Below are 27743 nucleotides of genomic sequence, written 5' to 3' on the forward strand. Positions count from 1 at the left end.
CTGAATTGACATGTCAAGGCAGGGAATCCCAGCTTAATGGCAAAGCAGGGAGCATGTGGTGAGGGGGTAGATTGACATCACTGACAGCCACGCTCCACTCGGCTTGACATTCACCGCCAATGACTAGCCTATTATCATTTGCCTCCTTAATAGTGTGGAATATTTAGGGCCCTATTCAAGCATGATAAATCATGTGGGGAGTTGCAACTCTTAAAGGGGGGAGTCCAGGATAGCTGACAGGAGCTGCTCAAACTTCACCTGCCTGACCCCTTTGCTTGTAAGATCAGTTGCAGGGGGAGAGTAAAACAGCATGACGTTGATTGGCAAGGGGATCGAGAGAGCATCTTTGCATGCTTTAGCATGCCTTCTGGCTGTTCATACTCAGTGCATCTCCAGTGCTTGGTTGTTTGTGGGAAAGAGATCTAATTCAGGGCTGGAGCATGGTTTTATCTCCACTTAAAATGCCTTTAGGGACGCGGGTGGCGCTGTGGGTAAAACCTCAGTGCCTAGGACTTGCCGATCGTATGGTCGGTGGTTCGAATCCCTGTGGCAGGGTGAGCTCCCGTCGTTCGGTCCCACCTCCTGCCCACCTAGCAGTTCGAAAGCACTATTAAGTGCAAGTAGATAAATAGGTACCGCTTTATAGCGGGAAGGTAAACGGCGTTTCCATGTGCTGCGCTGGTGCTGGCTCACCAGAGCAGCTTCATCACGCTGGCCACGTGACCTGGAAGTGTCTCCGGACAGCGCTGGCCCCCGGCCTCTTAAGTGAGATGGGCGCACAATCCTAGAGTCGGACACAACTGGCCCGTACGGGCAGGGGTACCTTTACCTTTAAAATGCCTTTGCCCAAGTGTCTGTCAAATTAGTCCAGCCTTCCTCAACCTGGTGGTCCGCTAAATGCCATTAGACTCTAATTCCTACCAATCTCTGACCATCAGCCAGTTAAGTGTAGTGACTTCATTTACTGAAACTGGGAATGTTCAAATGCATTACTGTGTTTAATTCTGGAATCTTCCCCAGTATCTCTCATGTGATTGGTTAATTTGGATCACATGAGAGGCATCTCATTACATTCTCCATATTGTTTTGTGCATGAGGGACTTCACTGCAATGGCTGCATCTCCACGAACACTGAAGAAGAGAAAGTGTTAGATAACTCTCTTGTTGGAATCTCCACTCGGCCAAGCTGATAAAGCTCCATTTTCCAGCCCGAGTCTCCGGAATCGCTTCCAACGAATAATTAACAACCTTGAGCCTTTGATGAGGCTCCAAGGCACATTCTCCAGCAGAGTATCCAGCACAGGGAAGAGACGAGAGGTTTGGCTACACACTATGCTTTATTTCTAAGCTACGCAGAGAGCAAAGAAAAATACACCCTCTCTCTATGAAAGCAGAGAGCAACTGAACAAAGGAACAAAGGAAACAGGAAACCACTAACGCCACATCCTGTCTCCCTTTCCCGTGAGACTGGAAGGTCTCTGGAATGTAAACAGAGTCCTGTGACTCCAAGCAGCTGCTCAGTGGCAAACAGAAACTAACATCTCTCTCTAAACAATAGAGGAGATCTGAGCTAATGATTCTCTGTGAGTGTAAGTGGCAGAAAGAAGTACAGAAGTTGATGTTCTCCCAAAGAAGCAGTAGGGAGAAGTCTGCCAGAAGGAGAAAGTGGAAACCTCTCAGAAGGAGCGGCATGGTCTGGCTGGGTCACGTACAGAAGGCTGAGAGTGAGGACTGGAAAGAGAGAAAGACACAGTTTGTTTGAATGTTTAAGGAAGAAGCTGTAACCTTCAATTAAGTAAAACTAAGCCCATGTGAGGAGTCCCTGCCATCCCGCAATGCCGCCTCACCTGAAAGTGTGAGCGGGCTTGTGCTGAGGGACCAAATCATCACCTTTTTGCGACACACAATTTTAAAGACTCAGCAGAACCCACAGACAACCAGCTAGTGATTCATTGTTGGTGGCAAGCTACTCTTAGAGGCGAAGGGGCCCGCCTGAGCCAAGTTACTGTATTTATATTCCAAAATCTACTTTAATATGCCACAACTACATTTGTCAAAACAGACATAGTCACGATTCATCTGTGAGAGACCAGCAGGTAAGTGCAGTGGAAATACAAGTGTAGAGAGCCATGTGAGATGGAAGCATATAAATCAATTACAAGAGCATATATGCATAGCTATATTATTTTTACAAATGCCTGCCTTGATTGATGTTCTGGCTGAGCTGATGAATACCATTGGTTTTTGCAAATGTTTGTATGCTAGTTCCCCACCCACACCTTGCCAGAAATCCAGAATGAGAAACTATTTTTACCAAGGTAGAAATAACTCAAGGAAATGGTGGGCACCCAACAGGAAAAAATATATTCTAAAATTCTGGAAAGTATAGGCAAACAGTCAGGATTGAAATAAAAAATGAGCACCTCTTCCCCTACCAAACCTAACTTATTTTTTAATATCTTCTGTTCCTTGGCAAAATATCTAAACTTCAAAAAAAGCTCAAAACCTGGAAGCCATCCAATCAAAATTATCCATTCAGTCACATGACCATTTAAAAGTCATTGAGCACAGCCTTATTGATTGATTGATTGATTGATTTGCAATTTAGCAGAAAAAGGAACCAATCCACCTAAATTAATAGGAAACCAACCTATTGTATTGTATAGGGCCTGTTACATCACTCACTTGGGACTTTCTGAGAATGAGTTTCAGAATGTCCCATGTAGCTGAAACTCTTTACACTGTGTTTTCAGACCCTGGTTTGCCCCAATTCTCATAACCATAGTTTCCCCATTTGAGTGTAATGAGAAACCATGGTTAATTAGCCCTATAAATCTTCAGCTGCAGCACGCCAAGAAATGAGAAGTGAAATGGTTGCACAAGGCATAACGCTTGTGCATTTCTCAGCTTAATAAACTGAGATAAGTTACGCTGGTCAGGAAGGTGTATAAAATATAAAATTGAAGGGAACAGAGCAAAGTATGCCAACTAATTAATTATTCACTTGCAGAATTTTCCCGCACTACACTGTGCTTTGTAATATAAAATGGTTTGGAGAGAAGGGCACAATTATCACTTCTGCATACTCCTGGATGAATCACTTTAGCTTTAAAAGATAATACGCCAGGGCACTCTTACAAACATTTCCTGTAATGGACAGCTATTCCCCAGAGTAAACAGAATGATTTCTATTTATTCATTCATTTTGCAATTCAGGAGCCAGGCATAAAATCCTAGGAAGCCCCAAGAAGCTTATGAGGCACTTAGTTCTGCCATAGACCATAGCCCAATTAATATTACCATGTCACTCTGCTAAGCTATGTATCCCCCTTCATGTGGTTGAAGGCATTGTGTTCTCTGTCTTACCTTTGTTCCACCCTTTGTCCACACATTAGGCATGGAGGCTATAACTGGAGAATATGTGCATGAACCTCTGCATGCATACCCTGGAGTTGGGACCCTGGATAATCAAGGTTCCATCTCCTGGAGGCCACTGCAGCTCAAACAGGAACACCTTATGCATGGATGCTGGAGGTGAAGAAAACCACATGACCTCAAGGATGTTGCCAGAGGTGTGCTCCCACTGTCCCTTTAATCCCACGATGCCTCTTTGCATGCAAACATTATGAAGGGGGCTTCAATGCACAGGTCAAGGAACAGTGCATCACCTTGCAAATAATTTGTGCTGCTTTGTGCATTATGGCCCATCCATAGTTAAGTGTACCTAATCCTGTAGAAATCAATAAGGGTGAAACCCTATTCGCTTTATGTTGCAGGTATGAAGTGCAGTGCAAGTGCTTGCTTTGCTTAAAGAGCACACATTAAGTAGCTATAAGTGTGTACATTCCACCATTGTCTCAGAGAGAGGAATGCAGTACAGTGCATTCCTGGGTCTTAACTCTCCCAAGTGAGTGTACATTGCACTGCAGCCTTAGGATGCAATCCTGGACACACTTAATTGAAAGTAACACCCATTGAACTCAGTTCAATCATAGGAGCCAACTCCTAGGCCCGAGGTCTCTTCAACCCCTCAACAAAATAGGCCTGCCCCCCACTAATATTATGGGCATTGCCATTCAAATGGGGTGTGTCTTGTGATTGATTATCTGTGGTGGGACTTGTTGTTGTTGTTTAGTCATTTAGTCATGTCCGACTCTTCGTGGCCCCATGGACCAGAGCACACCAGGCACTCCTGTCTTCCACTGCCCCCCTCAATTTGGTCAAACTCATGCTGGTAGCTTCAAGAACACTATCCAACCATCTCGTCCTCTGTCGTCCCCTTCTCCTTGTGCCCTCCATCTTTCCCAACATCAGATTCTTTTCCAGGTAGTCTTCTCTTCTCATGACGTGGCCAAAGTATTGGAGCCTCAGCTTCAGGATCTTTCCTTCCAGTGAGCACTCAGGGCTGATTTCCTTCAGAATGGATAGGTTTGATTTTCTTGCAGTCCATGGGACTCTCAAGAGTCTCCTCCAGCGCCATAATTCAAAAGCATCAATTCTTCGGCGATCAGCCTTCTTGATGGTCCAGCTCTCACTTCCATACATCACTACTGGGAAAACCATAGCTTTTACTGTACGGACCTTTGTTGGCAAGGTGATGTCTCTACTTTTTAAGATGGTGGGACTTACTCCCCCCCCCCCAATATTTCATTAAAGTTGGCACCCCTGAGTGCAATTGACTTCTGAGTAGATGTGTGCAGAATTGCATGGTCAGTTTTCAAATTCATAGGGCCCATCATTAGAGCTGGTGGTCCCAGTGCAATCATTTCCGGGGACTATACTCTCGGTGAGCTCTCAGTCTGGTGCAGCACGATGTATTACAATGAGAAAATACGTGTGATTGCAACAATGCCATCCTCTCCGTTTATGGGGGAGGGGGATAGATGAATTTCACACACCTCTTCTTCCTTGGAAGTTGAGGAAAGATGGTATCTCCCTAGGAGAGAACATTATGGCCTGAGGGTGATTTTGTCCAAGGAGGAGATGTGGTGACAGGCTATTTAAGCCCACTCTACCCCTTTATTTGGCTCCAAACTCTTTCACAGTAAGGGCCTACAAGCTAGTTGTCAGTTTTCTAGGGGCTGAGTAGGAATTCTTTTGGGAGACCCCACTTGGTGTTGGATCTTTTCTCCTACTGCACACATTTGGGTGATGTTTGTCCGTCTGAGTGCTGTTCCTTCATTCTAGCTAACCAGCATGTAGTCTAGGGAGGTGAGAAGATTGCAGGAAGACTGGAACCCTTACCTGAAGCAGTGTTGAATTGTGGGCATCCCTTAGTCACTGTCTTCAGTCATGGTCTGCAGGAACTGGGAGTGCCCTTTAGCCTGATGGACACATTGGGATGAACGTTGGCTAAAGGGGCCACAGCGTATCTGTTGGACACTTACACCCAATGTGTATGCAGAGGGGTTGAGGGAATTTTAGGAAACCCTGTTGCATGCAGACAGTGTGTGGCTGTTAACTTGCCCAAATGACTAGGATATAAATTACCCCATGTATTATCAACACCTGCCCAAACTAAATTGGATTTGGTTACATTGGTTGAATCTGACTAGTTAATTTGTTTTGCTGATCCTCAAGTTGTTATACTTAATCAATATAATCTGTTTATCTACATTTGGTGGTCTTGACTATTCTTCCTGGCAAACAGAAAAGAAGCCAGCTGTTCAAAATAAGAGAATCTCCATGGATTTTTATGCAGGTATAATCCTCTTAGGCTCAGGCCATCATTATTGCACTTTCCACCTATGCAAAACTGAAGAACATGATCTTTTTGCTTGCTGTTTGTTATAGAAAAGAAATGAGGATTTTATTTTATTTTTTAAGAAAGAGAAATTAGCTTTCTGCATGTCAAAGGAACATGTTTGAAGTCACAGTTTGTTGGCATTATGCTGAACATTCCAAGAGTTCCTGTAGCCTTTAGTTATTGCCTATAATCTGTGTGTCAGAGGTCTTTCCTTTTCTCCCTGCATGGTTTAGAATACTTCTAATGCGCAATTCACTTCCTAGATCACAAGCTTCCTTACAATTGATGTCCCCAACCCCAAGTTGGTTTAGATGTTTTATTTCAGCACTCCGACTTGGGGGGGGGGGGAACAAGAAGCAAAATGTGGCTGAATATTAAACTCTTTGGGACAGAGTGGGTTGCTCATGCTCCACAACATCAAAATGCTGAGGTGTAGAATGGGCAAGATGAGGAGGGCTGTTGCCCCGGGCACAGTTTTTCCAAGGGCACATTTTGTTCCTCACACCACACCTGCCAGCCCCAAGCTGCATTGTGAATCCAATCCCACATCCCAGCCTCGCCAAGCAGCATGGGGCTGGCAGAGCATGAGGAGGCCACAGCAGGCATGCATGCTTCCACTCAGACTGATTGGAAGGGCACATGTCTGCCATGCTGTGTCCTCATGTGGCTCTTCCAGCCCATGCTGGCAGGGCAGCATCAGGAGGGTGCAACAGTCATGCGACTGGACCCATTGGAAGGATGCTTGTCCGCCCTGTTGCATCCTATGCAAGTCTCCCTCCATGCCTAATAATAATAATAATAATAATAATAATAATAATTTTGTTAAGTTGTGGGTGAATATATCAGACGACACAGCGATTCTTCAAACAGTTCTTGTTTATTCACAGGCCAGAACAGAACTAAACTGAGGGGTTCAGCCAGCCTGCTTATATAGAGCTCCACTACAACGCAACATTAACCACTTTCTGTAACTATCCAATCACCGAACGTCACTTTCAATTCCTTATTTGCATATGTGGACCTGAGTGAAAACTATCTACAGTATCCCCCTGCTGGCCCAGGGTGAGAACTTCAGTACATAACAAATTTATTATATATACCCTGCCCATCTGGCTGGGCTTCCCCAGCCACTCTGGGTGGCTTCCAACAAAATATTAAAATACAGTAGTCCGGGAAACATTAAAAGCTTCCTTAAACAGGGCTGCCTTCAGATGTCTTCTAAAAGTCTGGTAGTTGTTGTTCTCTTTGACATCTGGTGGGAGAGTGTTCCACAGGGCGGGTGCCACTACCGAGAAGGCCCTCTGCCTGGTTCCCTGTAACTTGGCTTCTCACAGTGAGGGAACCGCCAGAAGGCCCTCGACACTGGCCCTCAGTGTCCGGGTAGAACGATGGGGGTGGAGACGCTCCTTCAGATATGCGCATCCACCCCACCAGCATGTCACAAAGACTGTGTGGCCAACTCCTAAATCCTGTTGGAAAGGTGCTATCACCGACAATAAATATTGATAATTATTTTAAGGTGTTGTTTTAATGTACATAAGGCAGGTATAGGGAGCATTTTTCAGCCAAAGGCCCACATTCCCTTCTGGAAAACTTTTGTGTGTGTGTGTGTGTGTGTGTCTGTGCATAACAGTGGTGGGCAGGGAAAGAGGTGAGAATGGATGCAGCAATGAATATGCAGGTTGCCTTTGTACAGAATAGGCTGGTTTCAATGCACACTCACACACCCCTCCCCAGTGAGCCAAACAAGAGTAGTGGTAGCTGCAAATTTATTTTCTTAGCTATAAGCCATGACAAAGGTAGAAGACCATCAGAGCTGAGCTACAAATTTGGCTCTTAACTTTCTAGCTGCCTGTGCAAATAGAGAAACATGCAGGTGACATAATTCTCCTTGTCTAATAGCAAAAAGCACACAAAACTCATTCCGTTTAAACAAAATCATTCTTGTGCTAAACTCAAGTAGGTATTTTCATGAGGATTTTTATATAAAGGACACTGGTTAATAATGTGGACAATATTCTCTATAGCTGTTTTACTAAACACACAGAAATGCTGTTGCAAAGCTAGGTTTTTATGGGTTTTTTTTAATAACAGTCACCCAGAAAAGCAGAGGGCATAACATTAAGGCTTTATTTTGTAAGAGCAATTCTATGTACAGCCAAAATAATTGACTAGATAGCTTTCTGATGGGCTGTCCTAATAGGTGGGTACAACCTAGGAAATCTTGTAGAATGGATATTTAACATGTTGGTCACAGAAGTGTCTCATACACAGGAAATTTTGACTGCGATTAAGACATTGATTGGATCACAGTCAGCTACTATCACATTCTCTAACAGGTGTATATAAATCAGTGACTTGCTATGGAAAAGTGAGCCATAAGCTATAGGAACCAAACATGAAGATGACAGAGTTAGCATTCCATTATGTCATTTTAAGAACTGGAATTGTATTCTGCTGGATCTCTCAGCGACGTTTGATACCATCGACCATAACATCCTTCTGGGCCGTCTTGGGGGGCTGGGAGCTGGGGGCACTGTTATACAGTGGTTCCGCTCCTTCCTCCTGGGCCGTGTTCAGAAAGTGGTGGTGGGGGATGAGTGTTCAGACCCCTGGGCTCTCACTTGTGGGGTGCCTCAGGGTTCCATCCTCTCCCCCATGCTTTTCAACATCTACATGCAGCCGCTGGGAGAGATCATCAGGGGGTTTGGGCTGGGTGTTCATCAGTATGCAGATGATACCCAGCTCTACCTTTCTTTCAAATCAGAACCAGTGAAGGCGGTGACCGTCCTGTGTGAGTGTCTGGAGGCGGTTGGAGGATGGATGGCGGCAAACAGATTGAGATTGAATCCTGACAAGACAGAAGTACTGTTTCTGGGGGACAGGAGGTGGGCAGGTGTGGGGGATTCCCTGGTCCTGAATGGGGTAACCGTGCCCCTGAAGGACCAGGTGCGCAGCCTGGGAGTCATTTTGGACTCACAGCTGTCCATGGAGGCACAGGTTAAATCCGTGTCCAGGGCAGCTGTGTACCAGCTCCATCTGGTACGTAGGCTGAGACCCTATCTGCCCGCGGACTGCCTCGCCAGAGTGGTGCATGCTCTGGTTATCTCCCGCTTGGACTACTGCAATGCGCTCTACGTGGGGCTACCTTTGAAGGTGACCCGGAAACTACAACTAATCCAGAATGCAGCAGCCAGACTGGTGACTGGGAACGGCCGCCGAGACCATATAACACCGGTCTTGAAAGACCTACATTGGCTCCCAGTACGTTTCCGAGCACAATTCAAAGTGTTGGTGCTGACCTTTAAAGCCCTAAACGGCCTCGGTCCAGTATACCTGAAGGAGCGTCTCCACCTCCATCGTTCTACCCGGACACTGAGGTCCAGCACCGGGGGCCTTCTGGCGGTTCTCTCACTGCGAGAAGCCAAGTTACAGGGAACCAGGCAGAGGGCCTTCTCGGTAGTGGCGCCCTCCCTGTGGAACGCCCTCCCACCAGATGTCAAAGAGAACAACAACTACCAGACTTTTAGAAGACATCTGAAGGCAGCCCTGTTTAGGGAAGCTTTTAATGTTTGATGTATCATAGTATTTTAATATTCTTTTGGAAGCCGCCCAGAGTGGCTGGGGAGGCCCAGCCAGATGGGCGGGGTATAAATAATAAATTATTATTATTATTATTATTATTATTATTATTATTATTATTATTATTATTATTCTCAGTGCCTTTTCTCTCTCTTAAAAACATGCTTAGGGGTACTATCATTTTGACTCAATAAAATTTTATAGTTCAAATCGGGAAGAATAAATACAGTAAATGGACAAAAGTACAAAGATTCACAAAATGTTTAGGGGTATGCATTCCCCTGCGTCCCCCCAGAAAAAAGCAGTGTATTCTAATTTGGACAGAAGACCAACATACTTCTGCACAGACATATGCAGTAGGAATAATAGCAAGCAAGGCCAATTATTTATTTAGAGAGAAATTTTGAACCCTCATCAATTTCTGAACTAATGATCAGCTGAGACTCTAAAGCTCTACACCCTATAGCAGGGGTCCCTAGTCCATTGACCGCACATTGACTGTCTGAAATATTGGGAGGGGACCAGATCACCTGTCATCCCTACAACAGCACTCTGATTTCGGAAATCCCTTCCTCTGCTTTCCCCCTTCCAATTTATTTCTGCAATCCTGAGAAAGTGAACTTTGGGTTTCTGTACAATACGCATGATTTGTCATAGCACGTCCCACTGAAACTTTCTTGAACCTGAAGAGTCTTTGATAGTCCTGATTGAGCAGGTGATTCATCCTGCATTGCAGCTTCATGAACTTACCCTCCCCAAAACATTTAACATGCAACTGATTACCTGAACAAATAATCTATTGCAGGGGTGTCCAAAAAGTTGACCGTGATTGACAGGTCGATCCCTGGATGACTGCGGTCGATCGCAGTCACCTTATGGCTCTCATTGTTCAGTACCATGTTTCTGCTCCCCTTCTGTCTTTCCCTGCATCAAGTTTAGTGTGTGTTCCATTGTTGTCTGCTGTAGCGCTGCGTCTGTCCATTAGCCATAGTGTTGTTGGTGAGCGATTTAAAATTATTCTGCACACTTACTGTTTCTAAAAGTTCTAAAAAAAAGCTCAACAACTTCGGTCTTCAGTCTGCCCCTCCCCCCTTGCCAGTTCTTTTTCCCGTGAGTAGATTGCAGTCTCTTGGGAGTTGGATGTCCCTGCCCTATAGCATGGAGGGAACAACCTTCACCTGCAAAAAATTAAGGATTGGAGCAACCAGTTGCCTACCCTTTGCAGAGAAAAATGAACAAAAATCTTCAGGATAGCGCTTACAAATCGTCATCATCAGAGAGGCATTTTTGGCTGACTTGAAGACTGTCCAGTACAGAATTGACTCATTTACTCTGGCAAGATATCCATTTCAGTTTGAACAGGTAAAGAAACCTTTAAAAAAGCAGCAATTCAAGCTACATCACTACACTAGAAGCAGATGGAGTCACAAGATAACTACTGTAAAGTGTAATTTCCCCAAGCCTAAAGAACCATAGATGGAGAATGAAGAGAGCTAGATGTTACTGCCGTATACTATTCATTTCTTTCTTTTATCTGCACTAACGGCAAATTAGCAAGGGATGCACCTAAGCAAAGATTTTCCAGAGTGCTGCAGAATGCAGCTTTTACAAAAAGCCTCATGTTGTAGAATCCATCTAGTATGAAAGGAAAGATGGATGCTCATTTGGAATGGCAGTGCCGTACCCATCTGTACTGCTGAAAATTACTTGTTTCTCTGCAGTTTTGCTCATTTTATGCAATATTGTGGCGCGCACACGCACACACAATGTTTTTAGGAGTTAGGGGAGGGGCAATACTGAGTGCCTCACCTTGTGCTCAGCTCTCATTTGTGGCTCCTAGAAGCTGTCAGCATTCAACAGTAGCCACACCCTGGGAAACAGCTTTGACTGGCCAGCTAAACCAAGTTAAGGTAGTTAATGAGTCTCAAACCCTTGGTGACTTAGGGACTTCCCCTCACTCACCCTGCAGGCTGGCAGGGCGTTGTGAGGAATGTGCCCCCCCCAAAAAAAAACTGTGCCCAGGGTAACAGCCCCTCCATGCTACACCTCTGGCTAGATCCACTTTCATATAGAGGAGATTCCACAAATCGGGGTCTGCCACAGATGAATCAAATTAAAATATGTACTATGTACAGTGTACCTCAGGTTAAGAACTTAATTCGTTCCGGAGGTCCGTTCTTAACCTGAAACTATTCTTAACCTGAGGTACCACTTTATCTAATGGGGCCTCCTGCTGCTGCCACGCCGCTGGTGCATGATTTCTGTTCTCATCCTGAACCAAAGTTCTTAACCCGAGGTACTATTTCTGGGTTAGCGGAGTCTGTAACCTGAGGCATCTGTAACCTGAAGCGTCTAACCTGAGGTACCACTGTTCTTGGTACTTGCAAAAATGACTGGGAGAGTAAGAGGAAACATAATCAGAAAGTGAACAAAGAATGGATAATATTTAAAGAATATATAAAACAGTATTGTGAAAATGCAGATCTCCTGACAGGTTTAGATCAAATCTTGAATAACAAGGAATGTTAGAAACTTAAAAATTCTTTGTGATATGCAGTAGATATAACAGGAAGTTATAAGAATATGTAGAAAGCACAATAAGGTGAATCGGAAGTAAAAAATGTGTGTGAAGTTAGAAGATTTGTTGTTAGTGTGTGTGTGTGGTTGTTATTGATGTACTGTTCTTTTTTTTTTGGTCTGTGCTGTTTTATGTAAACTGTTTTGCAAAATAAATAAATAAATAATTATGTACTATGTAGATATGCAGAAGAACTTAGTTCAAAAGTCAAATAAATATATAAGAGAAGTGAATTGAACTAAATACAGTCTGCATTCTTGGAAGCTTCTATATCGATTGGTTGCGTGTGTAGGTCCCCAAGCCACCCCTCAAAATAATTCATACATAATTTAAGTTTAAGGTTTTTTGGGGCACTATTTTGGCCACAACTTTATTAAAATACAAAATCTGTGAGCGGTTGCTTAGACATTGGTTATGACTATCTGTTCCCCCGCCTGGGACAGAACTGACATTCTGAACTGCATCGGAAGCCAGTGAAGGGAAAGACAATGTTGGGGATCAGTTGAGCTGAGCGTCAGTCCCTCACCGCTCACCCAACCAGCTCCCCAAGGCTTGCCGGCCCTGGTCCCATTTCAGGGATTGGACGAAATCGTGGCAAGCCCCAGGATTCCTTTAACGGAATTCCCTTCCAGCACCATTGGAGGGGCAGGCACAGCCTATCCTGACCCCGCCACCACCAGCTTTTTATAACCAATGCCTAACTGCAACCTTACAAGTTGTGACGAATTGCTAAGTAGTAGGCAAAAACCAAGTGGCACCAGCCAATCAGCCAAATGGCAAAATTCCTACTAGGCCCCTGCCCCAAGACAGACGACCCCATGACAGGCAAAGCAAGGTCAACCGGAACACAGGGCGGGTGGGCGGGTGATCCGATGCACTCTGCTAAAGAGAAAGCAAAAGCCAGAGAGCCCCAATATTTAAAGACTATGGTCCCACTCACCAATCTGCAACATGCAATTTGCCCCAGCAACCCGGTCAGCCAATCGTTGCCCAGGCAATAGCCATTAACCTGCCTGGCAACAGAGGGCTGGCCTGGCGGCCCACACTGCAACCTGCACTCTCATTTTAGGGAGAACACGCTTTATCAGCGCTATCTCTTCTGTCTTTTGCAGTGAACCCTCCCTAGCCACTGGCTCAGCTGCTGAGGTGCTATGGAATGTTTGCAAACATTGCTGTCGCTCATACATTTTTAGAGAAATCTGCCAACACATCAGATTTAGAAACCAGATGGAGTTGTTTGAGGAAGGTTTGCAAAGAAGGGAGTAGCCTGCAACATCACACTGAAATTGCTTGACTTAATGTGTAAAGGGTGTGCACCGTGCCAGATTTACGTATAAGCAAGACAAGCTATAGCTTAGGGCCCCACTCTCTCGGAGGCCCCCCAAAAAATTAAAGGGGAAAAAACCTGGATGTACATTTCCAAAATATAATATAAAAAAACAAATAAAATAAAACCTACATACAGCAACAGTGTTTTATGTGGTGTAGGCTCCTATGATGTAAGTAATGGGCCCCTCCTGCTAGCCTGCTCCCTAAAATATCACTGGTTTGCTCATTTCTATATATAGGGCGCCTACATTCTGCATGGACTGGTTGCATGGCAACATGTGCAAATGGCTTTAGATACCTATTAGGTCCATAAATTACCATATAACATATATTTAACACAAAAAAGTGACAATTTGTTGTTGATAAAGGACAGCTGGACATATACAGTAAAGGGCCCCATTACCTTCAGTAGCTTAAGGCCTCAACAAACCTAAATCTGACCCGTGTGCATAAAAGAGAGATACATGCGGGAGATGTGAAAGTGAGAGGATGAAAAAAAAGGGGTGAGCACAGAAAATTTTACAAAAGGGAAGGAATTGAGTATTTCTGGATCTTCAGTTCTCAAATTACACATGTGATAATGTAGCCGGATTATAGCAGAAACAACATTTGCAAAGCTTGGTTATCCGATCGATAAAATATTTATCTTGAGGCTTTAATTCATCCCTGATTTTATACACGGGAGAAGCACAAGATATAAACACAGTATGGGCATCATTCATTATTCTAACAGAAACAAAAATAGCTATATTTTGGCTTATTAGTTTTGCTGGCTCATTTGGATACAGGCACAATTTGGAGACAGCACTTACTGGTCATGGGAAATTTATTTTAGATTATAGTTAGGCTTGCACAAAGCTTGAGACAGTTTATAGCCCTATAGCACTTGATGATTGCTGGCTTTTTTCCTGAGCTCTCCATAGGGATATGAACGTTTCATAAACAAACCCCAATTCATGCTATTAGCAACAAGGAAGAATAAATAGGTAGGCACTTGCTATCTTTCCCCTTTATTCCTGAGATCCACACATATTGAAAAGGAAAGGAAAAAACCCTCTCTCTTACTCATTCCAGAAAAGTTTTAAAAAACAAAAAAGCTTTTAAATACTCAGCCAATACATTCTAACAGTTGACCCAGTTATTTAAAAGTCAAACATTGTTAGGCTTGCCATATTTCCTTTTCCCCCAGGACACATTCTCTTTCTCATGGGTATGTAAAATGAGAGTCAAGATAGTGATCCATAGTTAAAAGTAAAAGGTAAAGGTAAAGGGACCTGTGACCATTAGGTCCAGTCATGACCGACTCTGGAGTCGCAGTGCTCATCTCGTTTTATTGGCCGAGGGAGCCGGAGTACAGCTTCCGGGTCATGTGGCCAGCCTGACTAAGCCGCTTCTGGCAAACCAGAGCAGCGCACGGAAACACCGTTGACCTTCCCGCCGGAGTGGTACCTATTTATCTACTTGCACTTTGACGTGCTTTCGAACTGCTAGGTTGGCAGGAGCAGGGACCAAGCAACGGGAGATCACCCTGTCACGGGGATTCGAACCGCTGACCTTCTGATCGGCAAGCCCTAGGCTCTGTGGTTTAAACCACAGTGCCACCTGCATCCCTACAGTTAAAAGTAGAAGGTGGCAAATGTGTCTTCTTTCTTTTTCTCTTTAAAATATGGCAACCCTAAACTTTATCTTAAAACAAGATGTTATTTCCTGTCAATTAAATATTTTCTTTTACAAGAAAAATCTACATTGGCTTTTGTTTTCTGTTAGAATATACCGTACCGAATTCCACCACATTCTGCTTTTCTTTTCTTTTCAGTTTGCAGTATTTGTCAGGGCATTTTGTATCATAACATATCACCATCTGGAGAAACATTTCTCCCATAGATGAACTACCCTATTCAACAGTTGCAACCTCTCTGTTTGCTTTTACACTGAATTTGACACCTCAAAACATTATCTTGAAGTATTTGTCCAGTGTCTGACTCCCTAGATGGATGGACCACATAAATCAAATCAATTTTTTTTATCATGCTTGCCAAATAATATTTGAACCCACCTTCTGCCATCTAGAATATAAAAATGTCATTTGTTCCAGTGTCCTGTGGTGAAGAAATAAGTAGGATAGATAATCTCTTCGGAGCGGAAAATTAAATTTTGAAGGCTTCTTCAAAACACCCAATCTGATTTGCAGCAGAATCTGATTGGCAACCTTGCAGAGAAATGTGAAGACAACTTTGCAACTGGCCACACTCTTGCTGATTTGTAACATTCAACTGCAAATAGTCAGGGTACCATTAGCCAGACATGGGACTGACTACCACCATACAATATTAACTCTGTGTCATCTATCACTGGCTAATGGTCATGATAGATATCTTCTGCCTCTTGCACCCAGGGTCCTGCTTACAGTCTTCCCATAGAGATCAGGTTGGCCACTGAGAGTACAGGGTGTTTGCATCTCATACAAAAGAGCTCTTCTTGCACTCTTATCAAGAGATATTTTATTAGTTGTTACTGAGGAAAGAGTGAGTGTGAGAAATTGGGCTGTCATTTTTAACGGCAGCTGTGTTTCCACTTGTCAGGCGTGGAGAGTCCTCCCCTCCCTTCAGTAACTTCACAGATAAGAATTAACGAGCAGTTGATAGATTTATAGTCCTTTTATTACAGCATCATGTTGTGAGCACAAATACACAGCTCTCTGCAAGGAGGGCAGTTGGTCATTCTAATCCGACTTCCGACTTCCGCAACATTTTGGGCGCCAACGGGAAGCTCCTTCCACCTTCTGACTCCTTTGCTCTCTGATAGGTTTGGACCTCCAAGTCTGTGGTGAGGGGGGGGGGAGTCCCCCACGCTCTCAAGAGACATCTCAACTAGCTGTCCTCTCCCTTCTGGTTCTCTTGACATTATCTCAAAACTGGGTAACTCCTCCCTAAGCTGTTCAGCTTCTGTCTCTCTCTGCTTCTGAACACTCTGTGGACAAGGTGGTTGACTCTTCCCCATCCAGCTCTCCATCGGAGAGAAGCTGGTCGACCATAGAATGCATTCCCCAGTCCTTATCTTCAGACCTTTCCCTGACACCACTATGATGTCTAGTTCCATCACAATGCCAATAACTATTGGGGCACAATGGACGAAATGAATCCATTTCAAGACCAGAGACACTGGGTTGCACCAAAGACTTTCCCTCCCTTAAAATGAAATTCTGCTCAAGATGCTCTCAGTGGCAGAAGGGGGGGGGGAGGAGGAAATAAATGCTTGCCAGTTTTCCCCTACAACCCCTTGAACCTATGCTGTTCTGAAAGGTCTCCTGAACCTCAGGAGCAGACATATTGAGGTTATAGAGGGCTTCAGATGGAGGAAGGAATCAACAAATATCTCTTCTTCCCTCTTCTTCCCTCCTTACACTACAAGGATACAATGGATCAAAAACCTTTCACAGATGGAAATAGTCTCCATTCATGGGAAGCAAAGTCAGGATCTAAACCAAACATGAATGTCACAGAGGACTGCTCTGCCACTTGGCAGATCAGACTATGAATAGGTCAGCCATCATAATTAAAAATACAAGAAAGTGATAAAACAAGTTTGATACTGTTTGGTCTGCTCTTTCAGTGTATGTTAAAATTCTGTTGCAGGGAGCAAAATAGAATAACTGGAAAAGAGATGATGCAAAAGAACAATGTTAGAAATTGTGTTTGTTATCCATTGTACCAAATGTGTGCATCCAGTGTTCATCACGATTCATACCGGACATAATAATTACTGTCATGTTACTGTCTTCATTTTCTGGAAATCATTATTAATTTTTATTTGAAAGAAAGACCTGAACATTTTCCCTCTTTTGAATAATGGATGAGAAATACCTTCCGCAAGCACCACAATTAATGGAGCTGGAGCATGAGATCAGCATAAGATTCAGTTCAGTATGCATGTGCTGCTGGTTGAGACACAGTTCATTCTCAAGAACTGTGCCTTTCTCCTCCAACAGCATCCCGATCTAGATACTTAAGAAAGCATCGACGGGACTGAATACTAATCTAGCACTCAGTTTATCATTCACTCCGTGTCTCTACCGTTACAAGTTAACTGACGGATTAACAATGAGGATGGATCGTTCCAACTATTTGAGAAAATAGATGTTGATAGTCTTGTCCTCCTTGAATTAGCCCACTTCTTTGAAAATAACCATTAGCCCTCTTTTCTCCTGAAGGTAGGCTTTCCTCATCGGCTCTGTACTAAAGGAAATACATTTAAAAAGCCAGAAATATACAGTGTTGCCTTGGCTCTCAAATGCCTTGGTTCTCAAACGTCAAAAAACTGGAAGTAAGTGTTCTGATTTTCGAACGTTTTTCGGAAGCTGAACATCCGGTTCGGTTGTTGGCTATTGTTTCCGGGGCACCTGCACCAATCAGAAGCTGTGCCTTGGTTTTTGAACATTTTGGAAGTCAAAGGGACTTCCAGAAGAGATTACCGTAAGTTTTTTGTTTGTTTGTTTAGCAAAGCTTTTAATGTTGGATGTATTAGAGTATTTTAATATATTTTTTGGGAAGCCGCCCAGAGTGGCTGGGGAAGCCCAGACAGATGGGCGGGGTACAAATAATAAATTATTATTATTATTTGGCGCTTTTGTTTTTGCTATTTATTTTGTGTGTTGTTGGTTTTTTTGAGGCTTTTTCAGTAAATTTGTTTTTGTAACTGTATGGAAACCAGTTTAGCTACTGATTGATTGATTGTGTGACTGCGGAAATGGATAACCCCCCCCCCCCAATCCAAACAATGACTATCATCAGTGCAGGGAAGAAAAAATAATAATTAGTACAGTATATTGATTATTGCTTTCATTTTATGGATCATTGGTCTCGTTAGATAATAAAATTCATGTTAAATTGCTGTTTTAGGGGTTTTTTAAAAGTCTGGAACAGATTAATCCATTTTGCATTACTTTCTATGGGAAAGCATGAATTGGTTTTGGAACGCTTTGGTTTTGGAGCTGGAATGGATTAAGTTTGAGAACCAAGGTACCACAGTAATGGGTGCCATGAAGGAATGCATTCCCAGTTGCTGTTGGTTAAAAAAAACCTGGAAGGTATTTTGGGGGAGGGATAATACTGGGGAGGGGCAATATTACGTATTTGCAGCATGACTTGCTTCTTTGAGTCATCCACAAGCACCTATTTAATCCTGTGTTCTGCTTGTGACACAGTATGCAAGTGAATGCCTAAGCCAACAGAACTGTTGTTCTAAATGTACAACCACACTATTAAAAATGTTAACTTTATTTTCTACAAAAACTGTACGTCAAATAAGTTCTAAAACAGCTAAATCATGAGTCTATTCGCAACCTTTGTTTTAATGATCAATAAAAAATGAGCATGTGACAGACAGCAAGTCCTTTTTATTTAAATGATTGATTAAAAGAAGGAATTTGCATTTCTTCATAGACATTTTTTTTTTTAAATCGCAGCAGACTTTGATCAAAAACTTTACTTTTCATCTTGATCAAAACATATTTTTAAGAGGGAGGGAAAAAAGGATATTGTGGAATTCATTAAGAAAAATATCCCCCAAACAATTCTGTCAGAGGAATAGTTCATCTTGCCAAAAAGGGCTCTTTTCCAACTTAATTTCAGATGGCAAAGGAATAGCAAGACAAACTCTAGGGGATAGTCCCATCCTAGATATAATTTGTTAGGAGAAGCGCTAGCAGCCATGCCTTGGGTTGTACTCCATTCCTGTTGATAGGCTTTTTTGGGTTCCTGAATTATATCACACCATTGAAAACTTGTGTTTGTGGATTTTATATAACTTCCCATGAGACTCCCAGGCAGCTTTGGGGCTTGTTAACATGAAACACAGATGATAGAAATAGTAATCAGATTTGCATGCCGTACATGGAGTGATCCTTCTCAGGAATGTTGCAAGAAGTGTTATATGGGGAGGTGGGAAGAGACAAAGAAGCAACAAAACAGCATTCTGGTCATTATTAGTTGCTTAATAATAATAATAATTTATTTATACCACGCCCACCTGGCTGGGTTTCCTCAGCCACTTCCAACATCATCATCATTATCATCATCATAAAGCAACAGCATCAAAGATTAAAAACTTCCCTAAACAGGATTGCCTTCAGATGTCTTCTATAAGTCAGATGGTTGTTTATTTCCTTGACATCTGATGGGAGGGTGTTCCACAGGGTGGGTGCCACTACTAAGAAGGCCCTCTGCCTGGTTCCCTGTAGCTTCACTTCTCGCAGGGAGGGAACTGCTAGAAGGCCCTCAGTGCTGGCCCTCAGTATCTGGGCTGAATGATGGGGGTGGAGATGCTCCTTCATGTATACTGGGCCGAGGCCGTTTAGGGCTTTAAAGGTCAGCACCAACACTTTGAATTGTGCTCGGAAACATACTGGGAGCCAATGTGGGTCTTTCAGGACTGGTGTTATGTGGTCTCGGCGGCCTGCTATTAACCACCATTGTTAGTTTAGAGCTCCAGCCCACCCCAGCCCACCCTCTCTTTGGGTTTCACAACTATGGTTAAAATAGCAGTTCATTAATGCACCCTATAATACCTTGAACTGACTGTTTCTGGTTAAGTTCAGTCAGTAAAAGCCAGCTCACATAATATCTTAGTGTTTGGTTCTAGAAAATACTCAAGCTCTAACTTCCATGAACCTCCAAGAGGAGCAATAACGCTAAGAACAATTCTCTCTTTGTCGTCGTTGTGTGCCCTTGGCAAAGGTTTGTGTGGTCAAGAGGATCCTCAGGGCTGTGACGGAACTTAAGGAAGGATAGATTTTAGTGCAAATGTGAACTCTGGACCTGAAAGGTAAAATGGAACCAGCGTAGAGGAACTTTGCAATATGTTCTAGTAGATCACCTCTGCCAAAAGGCAGGTTGCCATTATTTTGTGCAGCAGCTAAAAAGTTGAGATCTCCAAAACCATGCTAGACAAGGGCCAGATCTGTGATGTCCTCCACAACATACAAACAAGTAAATCGGGAATGAGGCATTCTAAGTCTTGAGACTTTTTAAAACTGTCACATCCATACATGTCCGCCTCAGGCTGCAGAACTGACAGAACAACAACAAACCAACCTATGGTCATGTAAAGCAGTGTTTCCCAACCTTTTTTGGGCAAAGGCACACTTGTTTCATGAAAAAAATCTCGAGGCACACCACCATGCCAGATGGGGAAAGGTCACTTTTTACTTATGTAAAAAAAAAATAAAAAAATAGTAACAGCATAGAAGGTAATGGTAGATGACTGTTAGGGTCTCCCCCCAAATGCAGAATTCTATTAATATCTTTCTTAGTGAGCCGCGTTAACCCCTGTAATGCTTTCTATAGAGTAAGCATAGGGGACACTGGGGGATGTGGAACCAAGGGGGCAGTGGGCCAAAAGAGTTCGGGATCTACTGCTTTAAACAGAAATAAGAGCCAGTGGGTTCTTCCTTTTTTAAAGTATCGTTTCAGCGGGGACAGCAGTCCGGATTTCCAAAAAGCGGTGCTTTTTTGCGTCTGAGCAAAGAAGAGAGAGAGGGGGAAAAAGAGAGAGAGATTGATTTGTGGCTGCGCAAAGGGGGGAGGAGCCCAGGAGTAAAAGTAGGAAGGACGAAGGGAGGGGAAAGGAATGTTAATAGAAGGAAAGGCAGGTGGGAGAGAAAGAGAAAGAAAGAGGGAAGGAAGGGGGGAAGAGAAGTGGAAAGGAGGGAGACCGAGGCGGGGGAGAAGCGTCTGGAGAGTTGCTCCAAAGTTTGGGGGGCCGCGGGGGTGGGCACGCGTCCCAGGTGGCGGAGGCCAGCCCGGGCTGGGAGCCGCGCCGCGGCCCGGGGGCGGTAGGCGGACCGCGGCTCCTAGGATGTGGAAAGGGGACGGCGGCGCAGGGGGAGGAGACCCGCACGGCTAGGGCAGCGCGCAGGGGGAGGGGAGCGGGCCGGAGGCGGGCGAGGGGGGCCGCGATCCCGCGCACCCGCGAACATGGCCTCCTTCCCCGCGGGCCCCGCCGAGCCCCCCGGCCGGGGAGGGCAGCGCGCCCCTGCCGCCGGAGGAGAGCAGAGGCAGGAGGAGGAGGACGAAGGCGCTGCCGAGGAGGCGCGCCAACTTCTGCCAACTTCGGCGCCCGCCCCGTCGCCGCAGGCTCCTCCCGGCCGAGAGCCAGAGGACAGCGGCGGAGCAGGAGGAGGAGGATCGGGTTTGGCGACGGCTGCTGCGTCCTCTCCAAGCGCGGGGCTTGCCTCCGCCTCGCCCGATCCTCCGCGCTCGCCGCGCTTCTCGGCGGAGCAGGTCTCATGCGTGTGCGAGGTGCTGATGCAGGCGGGCGACCCCGGCTGGCTGGGCCGCTTCCTGGGCTCGCTGCCGCCCGACGCCGAGGCACCGTGCCTGGAGGCGCAGGCGGGCGAGAGCCTGGCCAAGGCGTGCTGCTGGCCTTCCAGCGCGGCGACTTCGCCGAGCTCTATCGCCTGGTGCAGAGCCGGCGATGGGATGTGGGAGGGAGCTCGCTCGCCGCCCCGCGTGTGCCTATGTGGGGCACGTTACAGCCCCGTGACGTCAGCGCCACGCAGGCAGCCACGCAGGCAGACGGCGAGAGCCCCGCGCTGGGCGGCCTCTCCTCGCCGCCGCCGCCCCGCCTCTTGCCGCCCGACTTGCCCGCCTCCCTCCCACGGAACACCAGGCAACGTCTCGCGGCACACTAGTGTGCCGCGGAACACCGGTTGGGAAACACTGATGTAAAGCATCCTCAATAAACACACGAGATGTAACCGGGTTGTGTTCTTAGATAAATAAGGTACACTATTCATTGTATCAAATTTCAACAGAAGTAACTCATAAAGTTCAACAAACGAACAAAGCAGAAGACCCAGTGGATCAGATCATTTTCTAGTCAGTTCATGCATAAGGTCCATCTGTGTAATGGTGTCTATTCCACCTGGCTGTTCATAAAGTCCAAACAATCCACATGAAAGGTTGTTACAGTTCCATAAAATCATTTTACAGAGTCTAGACAAGGATTTCCAGAATATTGGCCTTGTTTTGCTGTCCTGGGCTTCATCAGTAAAAAAAAAAGTGTTTTAAAAAAATATTTTGAATTTGCCATTAAGCTTCCCATCGCCATCTGGTGTCACATTTGCATAATGCACTTAAAACACACTTTAAATGTTTTATTTGCAGCTGTATAGCTGAGGCCCAGGACAGTCAGTGCAGTGAAATATTGCATCCCTTTCCTGGGACAGCAGAGAGCAGGTGGGGGTTCATATACCTGATAGCTTCCTCACATCTAAAACACCAAAGCTTCTGTATATAGAAAAGTAACAGGAAGAAGTTCACGTTGAAAACCTAGTCATGGCATGCTTATTTTCTAGGTAATTAATAATGATGATGATGATGATGATAATAATAATAATAATAATAATAATAATAATAATAATAATAATAATTGTTAATAGGAGGGATTTATGCCACATGACTTGGAAGTTGTATGCCAGCTCCCTCGGCCAATAAAGTGAGATGAGCACCGCAACCCTAGAGTTGGCCACGACTGGACCTAATGGTCAGGGGCAGTGGCGTAGCATGGGGGGTGCAGGGGGGGCCGGCCGCACCGGGCGCAACATCTGGGGGTCAGGGTTAGGGGGCGCAAATCCACAGGTTAGGGGGCGCAAATTACTTGCCTTGCCCCGGGTGCTGACAACCCACGCTACGCCACTGGTCAGGGGTCCCTTTACCTTTACCTTTACCTTTACCTTTTTTATTCCCACTCCTGCAAACATGGTTCAGCTAGGATTGTACCTTGTGATTCAGTTGACAGTAGCTCAGATCTTCGTGAGATGAAAAGCATCAGTTACTGGAGGTCTATGTTGTGCATAGCTGTGAAAAGATATCATCACAGGAGACTTTCTGCATTTTTGTTGTATGATTGGATGCATTCACATCTAGCTAATTTTAATTGAAAAGCATCCACATTAAGCACACAAAGCAACATTACTTCTATTGCCAGATAGCAAATGCTCCAAAGCTCACATTCGTATTTCAATATTTAGGAATTCAAGGAAGCTGCGAGAGTCATTTGTGCAACACATCAAGTTTGGTTCCCTTGATATTCCTTTTGCGAAAGCTCTCTAACTATTGTTGTAGTGTGGCAGTTTTCATAATGACTATGTAGTTTCCTCTCCCGCTGTGCTTAACTTCGGGCCCCAGCACCATCATTGCAAGACATTGCTGTATTTTTCATTATTGTGTAAACTTTTATCTGAAAACAATTGCAAATGTTTACTCGGAGGTCTGATGCCCCTGGCCATCAGTAAAATTACTGATCCTTGCACCTTCTTTCAGACTGATCTCACCCAGTGCCTGCTGGGATGAAGACCAGGGCATATGCAGCCTTGATTATTTTTCCACTTTTGAAATTGTCTAATAATAGAAGAAAGGACAATGCTTTTTTTAACCTCCCTTATTTATAACAGTTAATCCTATCCTACGTTCTCTTATCCTTTGTCTAATTCTATTGCTTTTTGCAGCCTGCTTTCCTTATTCACTCTGATACCTAATTTATGACGCAGATCTTCTTATTCAAGGCTGTGCATTTTTTTTTCTTTGCAAAAACTCAGAAAAATCTAAACATTGTGGGGAAAAGGTCCTCATCATTCTCTCCAAATAGGGCTGAATGAATCTGTCAATTTCAGGTTCTCATTTTTCCTGCGATACATTCCACTTGCTTCATTTCCATATCAATTTGCATTTTTTAAAAAATAAAATAATTCCCAATGCAAACCCATCAGCATTTTAGTGTGCATTTTCCTGATATGCACACCAATATGTTTTATATGCAATTTGGTCTCATATGCATATTGTTGCAAGCAATCTAATCCAATGCTTTCTTTTCATTATGTAAGCTCTTATGTAAAAACCCATTATATGCTTTTCATTGCACACATTTTTGGGTTGGAGAACTGCATTGCAAAATTCTGAAACATGTACATTTCCAAGGATTCCCATCTGTACATCTTCCTGTGTGAAGGAACATGGTCTACCTCCTTCATCCTCTGACACTTGGTCCCCCAAGCATACTTGAACGAGGCAATGTAATTTTCCTAAGACTACTTGTGCCTTGCACTGAATATTAGTCCCCATGATGATAGCAGGGTCTCCCCCTTTCCTACCTCTTACTACTGGAGCAACAGTAACAGTCAGATTAGGAAATGGGAGAGATATGGGATGGTGTTTGACTGATAATGAGAGTAGAGAGGCAGAGTGTTTGTGAGTGCATGGGGAGAATGGAGGAGAAATCTTATCTGGCATGATCTAAGGAACTGCTAGAGCTTTGTGATTCTTCCTTCCTCTGCTGATTCTGCAAAATATTGGGGTAGGTGCAAGTCCTGGCACCTGTTCCTGATATCACAAGTGGGCACTGAGAGTATGTGCATCTCCCTTCCCTCCAACGCATGGCTAGAGTCTGAGGAAGCATTGAGTGAGGAGAGGTTTGTCATTGGCTGACCTCAGGCCATGTAAACCTTGGAAGAAATTTACAGCCTGGAGAACAGAAAAAGGTTGGGTCTTCACCAAGGGAAAAGAAGTGTGGCTACAGACACTCAGCCTAGCTTGGTGACTCCCAGGTGAATGGCAAGTTGGAGGGATCAAAGGAGAATCTCTCTTTCCCTTTGCTGGAAGCAAGGGGCACTTGGTTCTAACCCAGTGGTAGGAAGTTGGGGAAACTGGAGGTTACCTAGTTCCGAGAGGAAACCTTAACAGTCAGCAAGCGGCTGCTTGTAATCTTATAGACCCAGTCACAAGCCAAGTGCTGTTTATGGATATTCAGCTCACCTTAAGAAATGGGAGATGAGCTCAGGGGAAAATATACAGTGGTACCTCTGGTTACGTACTTAATTCGTTCCGGTGGTCCGTTCTTAACCTGAGGTACCACTTTAGCTAATGGGGCCTCCCACTCCCGCCGCGCGATTTCTGTTCTCATCCTGAGGTAAAGTTCTTAACCTGAGGTACTACTTCCGGCTTAGCGGAATCTGTAACCTGAAGTGTTTGTAACCCGAGGTACCACTGTAATTATGAGGCTGCTTGTCCTCAGCTGTTCCTTAAGGCAGTGGTTTTCAGCCAGTGTGCTGTGGCACCTTAGGGTGCCTTGAATGATGGTCAGGGGTGCCGTGGGCAACCCTGGCCTCTATCCCTCTTTCCTTCGCTTCCTCCTCTAATGCCCTCTTGTGTCTCTGCCTCCCAAAGGCTTGCACAGCTGTTTGTTGCAGCAGCCCTGGCTACAAGCTCCACAGGCGAATGGTGCCTCCGAGGCTGGCCAGGGGGTGCTTCCCAGGCCCCACTTTATCACTACCCAAAGGAGTCTCAAAGCGGCTAACATTCTCCTTTCTCTTCCTCCCCCACAACAAACACTCTGTGAGGTGAGTGGGGCTGAGAGACTTCAGAGAAGTGTGACTAGGCCAAGGTCACCCAGCAGCTGCATGTGGAGGAGCGGAGACTTGAACCCGGTTCACCAGATTACGCGACTACCTCTCTAAACCACTACACCACACTGGCTCCACAAGGGGAGGTGTTCTAAAAAGGGTGAAGGTCTGCCAGCTGTGCAGGCAAGGGTTGACATAACTGGAGTCCTGAGCCCCATAGAGGTGCCACAGAAAGAATGTAGTTGGTCAAGGGAGCCATGGACTCAAAATGGTTGAAAACCTCTAAGTTAAGGGCAGATGAGTGGAAGGAGATGGCTTCAATGTAGCACTGCCCAGGGAAGCAAATACTTTAATCCAAGAGGATTATAGATTTGCAATACTTACTTTGTGAGACAAGCACAATCATCTGAAGCTTGTATATCTGGGCCCAGGAAATAATATATTTGGCTCCTTTCCCACATATAATAGAAGCACATATGGAATTCACTCCCAGAAGGTGTAGTAATGGCCACCAACTTGGATGGCTTAAAATGAGGATCAGACAAATTCATGGATAATAAAGTTATCAATGGTTGTGCTCTCTGAATATCAGTTATTGGGAATTTCAGGTGCACAGAGTGCTGTTGTGTTCACATTCTGCTTTCAGGCTTCCCTTAGACATTTGGTCGGCCATAGTGAGTGCAGGATGCTGGACTAAATGGAGCACTGGTATGATCTAGTAGGCTCTTCGCATGTTCCTATAATTAAAATGAAAACGTTTTAAGAAATAAACGATCATGGGACAAGTTGTCAGCAGAGCAGCACCAGTACAGCAGAAGAATGCTCTACAGCACACCTAGGCATCTGAAATTGTGCGAGATAGTCATGTAAGTGTGTGCTAATAATATCTGGAGAGGGCTGCAAAACTCTGCAGTGACTAATTCCATAGAAGTGTCTGTACAGAACAAAATATGAACATTTGAGTGAGGCTTCCAGGCTGTTCTCACTTATACTGGGCATGAGGCAATGCTCCAGATGGCCAGAGCATATGGGGAGATCAGATAAGACTTAAAGATATATGGTTTGTAGCACAAAACATCTGATATGCCCAGATGCTGAGTGTGAAATAAATGAACATCTCCATGGGGGGAAAGATGAAATTTTGCTGGTAGACATTTTGACAAAATCAGAGCCTCGGATTACACTACATATGTTAAACTGAATTTCAGATCATGGTCCTCAATTTCAGTATATTCCACTGGAAAACTAGAAATGCTAGCCAAGATCCATAGCTCATGTGCTGCATACAGAATGCCCAAGGTTCAATCCCCAACATATCCATGTATGGCTGTGAAAGTCTGAATCCCTACAGGGCTGCTGAGAAATAGTGTTGATGGGGACATTACAGGGACTGGATGCAGTTGTCTCCCAGCCAAATTATAGTCAACATTGTAGGTTCCTTCCCACCCATCAGCTGTTCACTAGGAGGAGCAAGGAATGGGGCGCTGATGTTGTGCAAAGTGTGCAATTGCAGCTCCTTCATCTGCAGGTAGAATATAGATCAGAGGTGAAAGCAACGCGGCAGATAGGTAGGTGTGTTCTACATAAATATGCAAAAAGCTGTCTGTGCATTTTCCAACTGCATGCACGCAATTCTTGGGATGCATTTTCATTATGGAATTTGAGGGTTTGAATACCTATAAAACAGGGCTTGCAGTTCAGCTGAGCATTGACATTATTTGCATTCTTCTGCTAAGACATATAAAGGACGCTGGGCAACATTAAGAAATGTTTACAGTTGTTTCTATGTGAAAAATGGAAGGGAAAACTTGAGCACAGCTACTAAGAATTAGATATATCCCTGTGTTTCCATGGGAAATCAGATTCTGTGAAAATGATTTTGTCTTTGTGGGTAGGTGGGTGGGTCTGGCCCTGCCCCCTACTGAAATGTGGCCTCCAATAGTTTCCACCAAGCCCTTGATCCTAGGTTGACAGAATAACTAATCATTGGCTAATATTATTAATCAGATATTGGGCAAGATTTAAAAGCACATGCTTATAACAATATGATCCACATCATGTTTTACTGACAGGTATCAAGTCTAACAGTGAGAGTTCACAAAGACTAATCT

The sequence above is a fragment of the Podarcis liolepis genome (genome assembly GCF_965112155.1).
Source record: "Podarcis liolepis genome assembly, chromosome: 8".
In the NCBI taxonomy this organism is placed as follows: domain Eukaryota; kingdom Metazoa; phylum Chordata; class Lepidosauria; order Squamata; family Lacertidae; genus Podarcis; species Podarcis liolepis.